A 14,785-nucleotide genomic window follows, 5' to 3' on the forward strand; every position below is an offset into this window, starting at 1 on the left:
TTGTTCATTTTTGGTGAATCGCTACTCTAATTCGATTGAATCGAGCCAATGAAAAGTGGCTTCTGATTTCATGATAACTTCGGGTTTGTTCATTTTTGGCGAATTGCTAGTCTAATTCGATTGGAATCGATCCATTGAAATGTTGTTTTCAATTTCATGATAACTTTGAGTTTGCTCATTTTTGGCGAATTACCAGTTTAATTCGATTGAAATTGAGCTGATGAAAAGTGGTTTTTTGATTTCATGATAACTTCGGGTTTTTTCGTTTTGGCCGAATTACTAGTCTAATTCGATTGGAATCGAGCAAACGAAAAAGATGTTTTTTATTTCATGATAACTTCGGGCTTATTCGTTTTCGACGAATTGCTAGTCTAATTCGATTGGAATCGAGCCAATGAGAAGTGGGTTTTGATTTCTTGATAACTTCGGGTTTGTTCATTTTTGGCGAATTGGTAGTCTAATTCAATTTGAATCGGGCCAATGAAATGTGGCTTTTGATTTCATGATAACTTCAGGTTTGTTCGTTTTTGGCGAATTGCTAGTCTAATTCGATTGAATTGAGCAAATGAGAAGTTGCTTCTAATTTCATGAGAACTTTGGGTTTGTTCATTTTTAGCGAATTGCAAGTCTAGTTCGATTGGAATCGAGGAAATGAAAAATGGTTTTTGATTTCATGATAACTTCGGGTTCGTTCATTTTAGGCGAATTGCTAGTCTAATTCGATTGGAATCGGGCCAATGAAGAGTAGGTTTTGATTTCATGGCAACTTCAGGTTTGATCATTTTTGGCGAATTACTAGTCGAATTCGATTGGAATCAGGCCAATGAAAAGTGGCTTTTGATTTCATGATGACTTCGGGTTTGTTTGTTTTTGACGAATTGTTAGTCTAATTCGATTGCATTCGAGCAAATGAAATGTGGCTTTTGATTTCATGATAACTATGGGTTTCTTAGTTTTTTATGAATCGTTAGTCTAATTCAATTGGAATCCAGCCAATGAAAAGTGGTTTTTGATTTCATGATAACTTCGGGTTTTTTCGTTTTGGTCGAATTACTAGTCTAATTCGATTGGAATCGAGCAAATGAAAAAGTGGTTTTTGATTTCGTCAAAACTTCGGGTTTATTCATTTTTTACGAATTGGTAGTCTAACTCGATTGAAATCGAGCCAATGAGAAGTGGGTTTTGTTTCTTGATAACTTCGGGTTTGTTCGTTTTTGGCGAATTGGTAGTCTAGTTCGATTGGAATCGAGCCATTGAAATGTTGTTTTTAATTTCATGATAACTTTGAGTTTGTTCATTTTTGGCAAATTACCAGTCTAATTCGATTGAATCGAGCCAATGAAAAGTGGCTTTTGATTTCCTGATAACTTCGGGTTTGTTCTTTCTTAGCGAATTGCTAGTCTAATTCGATTGGAATCTAGCTAATGAAAAGTGGTTTTTTATTTCATGATAACTCGGGTTTGTTCATTTTTAAGGAATTTCTAATCTAATTAGATTGGAATCGAGCCAATGAAATGTTGTTTTTAATTTATTGATAACTTCGGGTTTGTTCGTTTTTGGCGAATTGCTAGTCCAATTCGATTAAAATCGAGCCAATGAAAAGAGGTTTTTGATTCCATGATAACTTTAGTTTGTTCATTTTTTACGGATTACTAGTCTAATTCGATTGGAATCGAGTCGATGAAAAGTGGTTTTTTGATTTCATGATAACTTCGGGTTTTTTTGATTTGGTCGAATTACTAGTCTAATTCGATTGGAATCGAGCAAATCAAAAAGACGTTTTTTATTTCATGATAATTTCGGGCTTATTCGTTTTTGACGAATTGCTAGTCTAATTCGATTGGGATCGAGCCAATGAGAAGTGGGTTTTGATTTCTTGATAACTTCGGGTTTGTTCGTTTTTGGCGAATTGGTAGTCTAATTCAATTTGAATCGGACCAATGAAATGTGGCTTCTGATTTCATGATAACTTCGGGTTTGTTCGTTTTTGGCGAATTGCTAGTCTAATTCGATTGAATTGAGCAAATGAAAAGTTGCTTCTAATTTCATGATAACTTCGGGTTTGTTCATTTTGTCGAATTGCTAGTCTAATTCGATTGGAATCGAGTAAATGAAATGTGGCTTTTGATTTCATGATAACCTTGGGTTTGTTCATTTTTGACGAATTACTTGTCTATGTCGATTGGAATCGAGCCAATGAAAAGTGATTTTTGATTTCGTGATAACTTCGGGTTTGTTCGGTTTGGTTGAATTGCTTGTCTAATTTGATCGGAATCGAGCAAATGAAAAGCAGTTTTTGATTTCATGATATCTTCGGTTCGTTCATTTTTGGCGAATTGCTAGTCAAATTCGATTGGAATAGGGCCCGTGAAAAGTAGGTTTTGATTTCATGATAACTTCGGATTTGTTCATTTTTAGTGGATTGCTAGTCTAAATCGGTTGGAATCGAGTGAATGAAATACGGCTTTTGATTTCATGATAAACTTGGGTTTGTTCGTTTTTGACGAATTGCTTGTCTAAGTCGATTGAAATCGAGCGAATGAAAAGTGGGTTTTGATTTCTTGATAACTTCGAGTTTGTTTGTTTTTAGCGAATTGCTAGTCCAATTAGATTGAATCGAGCCATTGAAAAGTGGCTTTTAATTTCATGATAATTTTGGGTTTCTTCATTTTTGGCGAATTTTTAGTCTAAGTCGATTGGAATCGAGCCAATGAAAAGTATTTTTGATTTCATGACGACTTCGGGTTTGTTCGTTTTTGTAGAATTGCAAGTCTAATTCGATTGGAATCGATCCAAAGAAAAGTATTTTTGATTTCATGATAACTTCAGGTTTGTTCGTTTTTATCGAATTGCTAGTCTAATTCGATTGGAATCAAGCCAATGAAAAGAGGGTTTGATTTCATGATAACTTCGAGTTTGTTCGTCTTTGGCAAATTGGCAGCTAATTCGATTGGAATCGAGCTAATGAAACATGGCTCTTGATTTGATGATAACTTTGACTTTGTTCGATTTTGGCATATTGCTTGTCTAATTCGATTGGAATCGAGCCAATGAAATGTGGCTTTTGATTTCATGATAACTTTGGGTTTGTTCCTTTTTGACGAATTTCTAGTCTAATTTGATTGGAATCGAGGCAATGAAAAGAGGTTTTTGATTCCATGAAAATTTCGGGTTTGTTCATTTTTGGCGAATTGCTAGTCTAATTCAATTGGAATTGAGTAAATGAAAAGCGATTTTTGATTTAATGATAACTTCGAATTTGTTCTTTTTTGGCGAATTGGTAGTCTAATTCGATTGGAATTGGGCCAATTAAAATTGGGTTTTGATTTCATGATAACTTCGGGTTTGTTCTTTTTTAGCGATTGCTAGTCTAGTTCGATTGGAATCGGGCTAATGAAATGTTGATTTTGATTTCATGATAACTTCGGGTTTGTTCGTTTTTCGCGAATTGCTAGTCTAAATCGATTGAATCGAGCCATTGAAAAGTGGCTTTTGATTTCATGATAATTTTGGGTTTCTTCATTTTTAGCTAATTTTTAGTCTAAGTCGATTGGAATCGAGCCAATGAAAAGTGATTTTTGATTTCATGACGACTTCAGGCTTGTTCGTTTTTGTCGAATTGCAAGTCAAATTCGATTGGAATCGATCCAATGAAAATAGTGTTTTGATTTCATGATAACTTCGGGTTTGTTCGTTTTTATCGAATTGGTAGTCTAATTCGATTGGAATCAAGCCAATGAAAAGAGGGTTTGATTTCATGATAACTTCGGGTTTGTTCGTCTTTGGCGAATTGCCAGGTAATTCGATTGGAATCGAGCCAATCAAATGTGGCTCTTGATTTAATGTTAACTTTGAGTTTGTTCGATTTTGGCATATTGCTAGTCTAATTCGATTGGAATCGAGCCAATGAAATGTGGCTTTGGATTTAATGATAACTTTGGGTTTGTTCTTTTTTGACATATTTCTAGTCTAATTCGATTGGAATCGAGGCAATGAAAAGAGGTTTTTGATTCCATGAAAATTTCGGGTTTGTTCCTTTTTGGCGAATTGCTAGTCTAATTCGATTGGAATCGGGCCAATTAAAAGTGGGTTTTGATTTCCTGATTACTCCGGGTTTGTTCATTTTTAGCTATTTGCGAGTCTAATTTGATTGGAATCGGGCCAATGAAATGTGGCTTTTAATTTCATGATAACTTCAGGTTTGTTTGTTTTCGGCGAATTGCTAGTCTAATTCAATTGAATAGAGTCAGTGAAATGTGGCTTCTGATTTCATTATCACTTCGGATTTGTTCATTTTTTGCGAATTGCCAGTCTAATTCTATTGGAATCGAGCCAACGAAAAGTGGATTTTGAATTCAAGATAACTTCGGGTTTGTTCATTTTTGGCGAATTGCTAGTCTAATTGGATTGGAATCAAGCAAATGAAATGTGGCTTTTGATTTCATCATAACTTCGTGTTTGTTCATTTTCGACAAATTGCTAGTCTAATTCGATTGAATCGAGCAAATTAAAATTGGCTTTTGATTTCATGATAGCTTCATCTTTGTTCATTTTTGGTGAATTGCTAGTCTAATTCGATTGGAATCGAGCCAATGAAAAGTGGGTTTTGATTTCATGATAACTTCAGGTTTGTTCATTTTTAGCGAATTACTAGTCTAGTTCGATTGGAATCGGGCTAATGAAATGTTGATTTTGATTTCATGATAACTTCGGGTTTGTTCGTTTTTAGCGAACTGCTAGTCTAATTCAATAGAATCGAGCCAATGAAAAGTGGCTTTTGATTTCATGATAATTTTGGGTTTCTTCATTTTTAGCGAATTTTTAGTCTAAGTCGATTGGAATCGAGCTAATGAAAAGTGATTTTTGATTTCACAATGACTTCGGGTTTGTTCGTCTTTGTCGAATTGCAAGTCTAATTCGATTGGAATCGATCCAATGAAAACAGTGTTTTGATATCATGATAACTTCGGGTTCGTTCGTTTTGATCGAATTGCTCGTCTAATTCGATTGGAATCAACCCATTGAAAAGAGGGTTTGATTTCATGATAACTTCGGGTTTGTTCGTCTTTGGCGAATTGCCAGCGAATTCGATTGGAATCGAGCCAATGAAATGTGGCTCTTGATTTCATCATAACTTTAGGTTTGTTCGATTTTGGCATATTGCTAGTCTAATTCGATTGAATCGAGCCAGTGATATGTGGCTTTAGATTTCATGATAACTTTGGGTTTGTTCCTTTTTGACGAATTGCTAGTCTAATTCGATTAGAATCGAGCCAATGAAAAGAGGTTTTCGATTCCATGAAAATTTCGGATTTGTTCATTTTTGGCAAGTTGCTTGTCTAATTCAATTGGAATCGAGCCAATGAAATGTGGCTTTTAATTTCATGATAACTTCGGGTTTGTTCATTTTTGATGAATCGCTACTCAAATTTGATTGGATCGAGCCAATGAAAAGTGACTTCTGATTTCATGATAACTTCGGGTTTGTTCATTTTTGGCGAATTGCTAGTCTAATTCGATTGGAATCGAGCCATTGAAATGTTGTTTTTAATTTCATGATAACATTGAGTTTGTTCGTTTTTGGCGAATTACCAGTCTAATTCGATTGGAATCGAGCCGATGAAAAGTGGGTTTTTGATTTGATGACAACTTCGGGTTTTTTCGTTTTGGTCGAATTACTAGTCTAATTCGATTGGAATCGAGCAAAGGAAAAAGATGTTTTTTATTTCATGGTAGTTTCGGGCTTATTCATTTTCGACGAATTGCTAGTCTAATTCGATTGGAATCGAGCCAATGAGAAGTGGGTTTTGATTTCTTGATAACTTCGGGTTTGTTCATTTTTGGCGAATTGCTAGTCTAATTCGATTGGAATCGAGCCAATGAGAAGTGGGTTTTGATTTCTTGATAACTTCGGGTTTGTTCATTTTTGGCAAATTGGTAGTCTAATTAAATTTGAATCGGGCCAATGAAATGTGGCTTTTTATTTCATGATAACTTCGGGTTTGTTCGTTTTTGGCGAATTGCTAGTCTAATTCGATTGAATTGAGCAAATGAAAAGTTGCTTCTAATTTCACGATAACTTTGGGTTTGTTCATTTTCAGCGAATTGCTAGTCTAGTTTGATTGGAATCGAGGAAATGAAAAATGGTTTTTGATTTCATGATAACTTCGGCTTCGTTCATTTTTGGGGAATTGCTAGTCTAATTCGATTGGAATCGGGCCAATGATGAGTAGGTTTTGATTGCATGGCAACTTCGGGTTTGATCATTTTTGGCGAATTACTAGTCTAATTCGATTGGAATCAGGCCAATGAAAAGTGTCTTTTGATTTCATGATGACTTTGGGTTTGTTTTTGACGAATTGTCAGTCTAATTCGATTGCATTCGAGCCAATGAAATGTGGCTTTTGATTTCATGATAACTATGGGTTTCTTAGTTTTTTATGAATCGTTAGTCTAATTCGATTGGAATCCAGCCAATGAAAAGTGGTTTTTGATTTAATGATAACTTCGGGTTTTTTCGTTTTGGTCGAATTACTAGTCTAATTCGATTGGAATCGAGCAAATGAAAAAGTGGTTTTTGATTTCATCAAAACTTCAGGTTTATTCATTTTTGACGAATTGCTAGTCTAACTCGATTGAAATCGAGCCAATGAGAAGTGGGTTTTGATTTTTTGATAACTTCGGGTTTGTTCGTTTTTGGCGAATTGGTAGTCCAGTTCGATTGGAATCGAGCCATTGAAATGTTGTTTTTAATTTCATGATAACTTTGAGTTTGTTCATTTTTGGCGAATTACCAGTCTAATTCGATTGAATCGAGCCAATGAAAAGTGGCTTTTGATTTCCTGATAACTTCTGGTTTGTTCTTTCTTGGCGAATTGCTAGTCTAATTCGATTGGAATCTATCTAATGAAAAGTTGTTTTTTTATTTCATGATAACTCAGGTTTGTTCATTTTTAAGGAATTTCTAGTCTAATTAGATTGGAATCGAGCCATGAAATGTCGTTTTTAATTTATTGAAAACTTCGGGTTTGTTCGTTTTTGGCGAATTGCTAGTCCAATTCGATTAAAATCGAGCCAATGAAAAGAGGTTTTTGATTCCATGATAACTTTAGTTTGTTCATTTTTTATGGATTACTAGTCTAATTCGATTGGAATCGAGCCGATGAAAAGTGGTTTTTTAATTTCATGATAACTTCGGGTTTTTTCCTTTTGGTCGAATTACTAGTTTAATTCGATTGGAATTGAGCAAATGAAAAAGATGTTTTTTATTTCATGATAATTTCGGGCTTATTCATTTTCGACGAATTGCTAATCTAATTCGTTTGGAATCGAGCCAATGAGAAGTGGGTTTTGATTTCTTGATAACTTCGGGTTTGCTCGTTTTTGGCGAACTGGTAGTCTAATTCAATTTGAATCGGGCCAATGAAATGTGGCTTTTGATTTCATGATAACATCGGGTTTGTTCTTTTTTGGCGAATTGCTAGTCTAATTCGATTGAATTGAGCAAATGAAAAGTTGCTTCTAATTTCATGATAACTTCGGGTTTGTTCATTTTTAGCGAATTGCTAGTCTAGTTCGACTGGAATCGAGGAAATGAAAAATGGTTTTTGATTTCATGATAACTTCGGGTTCGTTCATTTTTGGCGAATTGCTAGTCTAATTCGATTGGAATCGGGCCAATGAAGAGTAGGTTTTGATTTCATGGCAACTTCGGGTTTGATCATTTTTGGCGAATTACTAGTCTAATTCGATCGGAATCGAGCAATTGAAAAGCAGTTTTTGATTTCATGATATCTTCGGTTTTGTTCATTTTTGGCGAATTTCTAGTCTAATTCGATTGGAATAGGGCCTGTGAAAAGTAGGTTTTGATTTCATGATAACTTCGGATTTGTTCATTTTTAGTGAATTGCTAGTCTAATTCGGTTGGAATCGAGTGAATGAAATACAGCTTTTGATTTCATGACAACCTTGGGTTTGTTCATTTTTGACGAATTGCTTGTCTAAGTCAATTGGAATCGAGCGAATGAAAAGTGGGTTTTGATTTCTTGATAACTTCGGGTTTCTTTGTTTTTAGCGAATTGCTAGTCTAATTAGATTGAATCGAGCCATTGAAAAGTGGCTCTTAATTTCATGATAATTTTGGGTTTCTTCATTTTTTGCGAATTTTTAGTCTAAGTCGATTGGAATCGAGCCAATGAAAAGTATTTTTGATTTCATGACGACTTCGGGTTTGTTCGTTTTTGTCGAATTGCAAGTCTAATTCGATTGGAATCGATCCAAAGAAAACAAGGTTTTGATTTCATGATAACTTCAGGTTTGTTCGTTTTTATCGAATTGCTAGTCTAATTCGATTGGAATCAAGCCAATGAAAAGAGGGTTTGATTTCATGATAACTTCGGGTTTGTTCGTCTTTGGCGAATTGCCAGCTAATTCGATTGGAATCGAGCCAATGAAACGTGGCTCTTGATTTGATGATAACTTTGAGTTAGTTCGATTTTGGCATATTGTTTGTCTAATTCGATTGGAATCGAGCCAATGAAATGTGGCTTTTGATTTCATGATAACTTTGGGTTTGTTCCTTTTTGACGAATTTCTAGTCTAATTTGATTGGAATCGAGGCAATGAAAAGAGGTTTTTGATTCCATGAAAATTTCGGGTTTGTTCATTTTTGGCGAATTGCTAGTCTAATTCGATTGGAATTGAGCAAATGAAAAGCGGTTTTTGATTTAATGATAACTTCGAATTTGTTCTTTTTTAGCGAATTGGTAGTCTAATTCGATTGGAATTGGGCCAATTAAAATTGGGTTTTGATTTCATGATAATTTCGGGTTAGTCCATTTTTAGCGATTTGCGAGTCTAATTTGATTGGAATCAGGCCAATGAAATGTGGCTTTTAATTTCATGATAACTTCAGTTTTATTTGTTTTTGGCAAATTGCTAGTCTAATTCGATTGAATGGAGACAATGAAAAGTGGCTTTTGATTTCCTGATAACTTCGGGTTTGTTCATTTTTTTCGAATTGTTAGTCTAATTCGATTAGAATCGAGCCAATAAAAAGTGGTTTTTGAATTCAAGATAACTTCGGGTTTGTTCGTTTTTGGCGAATTGCTAGTCTAATTCGATTGGAATCGAGTCAATGAAATGTGGCTTTTGATTTCATGATAACTTCGTGTTTGTTCATTTTCGACAAATTGCTAGTGTAATTCGATTGAATCGAGCCAATGAAAATTGGCTTTTGATTTCATGATAGCTTCGGGTTTGTTCATTTTTGGCGAATTGCTAGTCTAATTCGATTGGAATCGAGCCGATGAAAAGTGGGTTTTGATTTCATGATAACTTTGGGTTTGTTCTTTTTTAGCGAATTGCTAGTCTAGTTCGATTGGAATCGGGCTAATGAAATGTTGATTTTGATTTCATGATAACTTCGGGTTTGTTCGTTTTTGGCGAATTGCTAGTCTAATTCGATTGAATCGAGCCATTGAAAAGTGGCTTTTGATTTCATGATAATTTTGGGTTTCTTCGTTTTTAGCGAATTTTTAGTCTAAGTCGATTGGAATCGAGCCAATGAAAGGTGATTTTTGATTTCATGACGACTTCGGGTTTGTTCGTTTTTGTCGAATTGCAAGTCGAATTCGATTGGAATCGATCCAATGAAAACAGTTTTTTGATTTCATGATAACTTCGGGTTTGTTCATTTTTATCGGATTGCTAGTCTAATTCGATTGGAATCAACCCAATGAAAAGAGGCTTTGATTTCATGATAACTTCGGGTTTGTTCGTCTTTGGCAAATTGCCAGGTAATTCGATTGGAATCTAGCCAATCAATTGTTGCTCTTGATTTAATGTTAACTTTGAGTTTGTTCGATTTTGGCATATTGCTAGTCTAATTCGATTGGAATCGAGCCAATTAAATGTGGCTTTGGATTTCATGATAACTTTGGGTTTGTTCCTTTTTGACATATTTCTAGTCTAATTCGATTGTAATCGAGGCAATGAAAAGAGGTTTTTGATTCCATGAAAATTTCGGGTTTGTTCCTTTTTGGCGAATTGCTAGTCTAATTCGATTGGAATCGGGCCAATTAAAAGTGGGTTTTGATTTCCTGATTACTCTGGGTTTGTTCATTTTTAGCTATTTGCGAATCTAATTTGATTGGAATCGGGCCAATGAAATGTGGCTTTTAATTTCATGATAACTTCAGGTTTGTTTGTTTATGGCGAATTGCTAGTCTAATTCAATTGAATAGAGTCAACGAAAAGTGGCTTTTGATTCCATGATAACTTCGGGTTTGTTCGTTTTTGGCGAATTTCTAGTCTAATTCGATTGAATCAAGCCAATGAAATGTGGCTTCTGATTTCATTATCACTTCGGGTTTGTTCATTTTTTGCGAATTGCCGTCTAATTCTATTGGAATCGAGCCAACGAAAAGTGGATTTTGAATTCAAGATAACTTCGAGTTTGTTCATTTTTGGCGAATTGCTAGTCTAATTGGATTGGAATCAAGCCAATGAAATGTGGCTTTTGATTTCATCATAACTTCGTGTTTGTTCATTTTCAACAAATTGCTAGTCTAATTCAATTGAATCGAGCAAATTAAAATTGGCTTTTGATTTCATGATAGCTTCGTCTTTGTTCATTTTTGGCGAATTGCTAGTCCAATTCGATTGGAATCGAGCCAATGAAAAGTGGGTTTTGATTTCATGATAACTTCAGGTTTGTTCGTTTTTAGCGAATTGCTAGTCTAGTTCGATTGGAATCGGGCTAATGAAATGTTGATTTTGATTTCATGATAACTTCGGGTTTGTTCATTTTTAGCGAACTGCTAGTCTAATTCAATAGAATCGAGCTAATGAAAAGTGGCTTTTGATTTCATGATAATTTTGGGTTTCTTCATTTTTGGCGAATTTTTAGTCTAAGTCGATTGAAATCGAGCTAATGAAAAGTGATTTTTGATTTCACGATGACTTCGGGTTTGTTCATCTTTGTCGAATTGCAAGTCTAATTCGATTGGAATTGATCCAATGAAAATAGTGTTTTGATTTCATGATAACTTCGGGTTCGTTCGTTTTGATCGAATTGCTAGTCTAATTCGATTGGAATCAACCCAATGAAAAGAGGGTTTGATTTCATGATAACTTCGGGTTTGTTCGTCTTTGGCAAATTGCCAGCTAATTCGATTGGAATCGAGCCAATGAAATGTGGCTCTTGATTTCATCATAACTTTAGGTTTGTTCGATTTTGGCATATTGCTAGTCTAATTCGATTGGAATCGAGCCAATGAAAAGAGGTTTTTGATTCCATGAAAATTTCGGATTTGTTCATTTTCGGGAAATTGCTTATCTAATTCAATTGGAATCGAGCCAATGAAATGTGGCTTTTAATTTCAAGATAACTTCGGGTTTGTTTATTTTTGGCGAATTGCCACTCTAATTCGATTGAATCGAGCCAATGAAAAGTGGCTTCTGATTTCATGATAACTTCGGGTTTGTTCATTTTTGGCGAATTGCTAGTCTAATTCGATTGGAATCGAGCCATTGAAATGTTGTTCTTAATTTCATGATAACTTTTAGTTTGTTCATATTTGGCGAATTACCAGTCTAATTCGATTGGAATCGAGCCGATGAAAAGTGGTTTTTTGATTTCATGATAACTTCGGGTTTTTTCCTTTTGGTCGAATTTCTAGTCTAATTCGATTGGAATTGAGCAAATGAAAAAGATGTTTTTTATTTCATGATAAGTTCGGGCTTATTCGTTTTCGACAAATTGCTAGTCTAATTCGATTGAAGTCGAGCCAATGAGAAGTGGGTTTTGATTTCTTGATAACTTCGGGTTTGTTCATTTTTGGCGAATTGGTAGTCTAATTCAATTTGAATCGGGCCAATGAAATGTGGCTTTTGATTTCATGATAACTTCAGGTTTGTTCGTTTTTAGCGAATTGCTAGTCTAATTCGATTGAATTGAGCAAATGAAAAGTTGCTTCTAATTTCATGATAACTTCGAGTTTGTTCGTTTTTAGCGAATTGCTAGTCTAGTTCGACTGGAATCGAGGAAATGAAAAATGGTTTTTGATTTCATGATAACTTCGGGTTCGTTCATTTTTGGCGAATTGCTAATCTAATTCGATTGGAATCGGGCCAATGAAGAGTAGGTTTTGATTTCATGGCAACTTCGGGTTTGATCATTTTTGGCGAATTACTAGTCTAATTCGATTGGAATCAGGCCAATGAAAAGTGGCTTTTGATTTCATGATGACTTCGGGTTTGTTTGTTTTTGTCGAATTGCTAGTCTAATTCGATTGCATTCGAGCCAATGAAATGTGGCTTTTGATTTCATGATAACTATGGGTTTTTTAGTTTTTTATGAATCGTTAGTCTAATTCGATTGGAATCCAGCCAATGAAAAGTGGTTTTTGATTTAATGATAACTTCGGGTTTTTTCGTTTTGGTCGAATTACTAGTCTAATTCGATTGGAATTGAGCAAATGAAAAAGTGGTTTTTGATTTCATCAAAACTTCGGGTTTATTCATTTTTGAAGAATTGCTAGTCTAACTCGATTGAAATCGAGCCAATGAGAAGTGGGTTTTGATTTCTTGATAACTTCGGGTTTGTTCGTTTTTGGCGAATTGCTAGTCCAGTTCGATTGGAATCGAGCCATTGAAATGTTGTTTTTAATTTCATGATAACTTTGAGTTTGTTCATTTTTTGCGAATTACCAGTCTAATTCGATTGAATCGAGCCAATGAAAAGTGGCTTTTGATTTCCTGATAACTTCTGGTTTGTTCTTTCTTGTCGAATTGCTAGTCTAATTCGATTGGAATCTAGCTAATGAAAAGTGGTTTTTTATTTCATGATAACTCGGGTTTGTTCATTTTTAAGGAATTTCTAGTCTAATTAGATTGGAATTGAGCCAATGAAATGTTGTTTTTAATTTATTGATAACTTCGGGTTTGTTCATTTTTGGCGAATTGTTAGTCCAATTTGATTAAAATCGAGCTAATGAAAAGAGGTTTTTAATTCCATGATAACTTTAGTGTGTTCATTTTTGACGGATTACCAGTCCAATTCGATTGGAATCGAGCCGATGAAAAGTGGTTTTTCGATTTCATGATAACTTCGGGTTTTTTTCGTTTTGGTCGAATTATTAGTCTAATTCGATTGGAATCGAGCAAATGAAACAGATGTTTTTTATTTCATGATAATTTCGGGCTTATTCGTTTTCGACGAATTGCTAGTCTAATTCGATTGGAATCGAGCCAATGAGAAGTGAGTTTTGATTTCTTGATAACTTCGGGTTTGTTCATTTTTGGCGAATTGGAAGTCTAATTCAATTTGAATCGAGCCAATGAAATGTGGCTTTTGATTTCTTGATAACACCGGGTTTGTTCGTTTTTGGGGAATTGCTAGTCTAATTCGATTGAATTGAGCAAATGAAAAGTTGCTTCTAATTTCATGATAACTTCGGGTTTGTTCATTTTTACCGAATTGCTAGTCTAGTTTGATTGGAATAGAGGAAATGAAAAATGGTTTTTGATTTCATGATAACTTCGGGTTCGTTCATTTTTGGCGAATTGCTAGTCTAATTCGATTGGAATCGGGCCAATGAAGAGTAGGTTTTGATTTCATGGCAACTTCGGGTTTGATCATTTTTGGCGAATTACTAGTCTAATTCGATTGGAATCAGGCCAATGAAAAGTGGCTTTTGATTTCATGATGACTTCGGGTTTGTTTGTTTTTGTCGAATTGCTAGTCTAATTCGATTGCATTCGAGCCAATGAAATGTGGCTTTTGATTTCATGATAACTATGGGTTTTTTAGTTTTTTATGAATCGTTAGTCTAATTCGATTGGAATCCAGCCAATGAAAAGTGGTTTTTGATTTAATGATAACTTCGGGTTTTTTCGTTTTGGTCGAATTACTAGTCTAATTCGATTGGAATCGAGCAAATGAAAAAGTGGTTTTTGATTTCATCAAAACTTCGGGTTTATTCATTTTTGGTGAATTACTAGTCTAACTCGATTGAAATCGAGCCAATGAGAAATGGGTTTTGATTTCTTGATAACTTCGTGTTTGTTCGTTTTTGGCGAATTGGTAGTCCAGTTCGATTGGAATCGAGCCATTGAAATGTTGTTTTTAATTTCATGATAACTTTGAGTTTGTTCATTTTTGGCGAATTACCAGTCTAATTCGATTGAATCTAGCCAATGAAAAGTGGCTATTGATTTCCTGATAACTTCGGGTTTGTTCTTTCTTGGCGAATTGCTAGTCTAATTCGATTGGAATCTAGCTAATGAAAAGTGGTTTTTTATTTCATGATAACTCGGGTTTGTTCATTTTTAAGGAATTTCTAGTCTAATTCGATTGGAATCGAGCCAATGAAATGTTGTTTTTAATTTATTGATAACTTCGGGTTTGTTCATTTTTGGCAAATTGCTAGTCCAATTCGATTAAAATCGAGCCAATGAAAAGAGGTTTTTAATTCCATGACAACTTCAGTGTGTTCATTTTTGACGGATTACCAGTCTAATTCGATTGGAATCGAGCCGATGAAAAGTGGTTTTTTGATTTCATGATAACTTCGGGATTTTTCGTTTTGGTCGAATTACTAGTCTAATTCGATTGGAATCGAGCAAATGAAAAAGATGTTTTTTATTTCATGATAATTTCGGGCTTATTCGTTTTCGACGAATTGCTAGTCTAATTCGATTGGAATCGAGCCAATGAGAAGTGGGTTTTGATTTCTTGATAACTTCGGGTTTGTTAGTTTTTGGCAAATTGGTAGTCTAATTC

This window comes from Olea europaea, chromosome 13 (assembly GCF_002742605.1).
Source record: "Olea europaea var. sylvestris chromosome 13, O_europaea_v1, whole genome shotgun sequence".
Taxonomy (NCBI): domain Eukaryota; kingdom Viridiplantae; phylum Streptophyta; class Magnoliopsida; order Lamiales; family Oleaceae; genus Olea; species Olea europaea.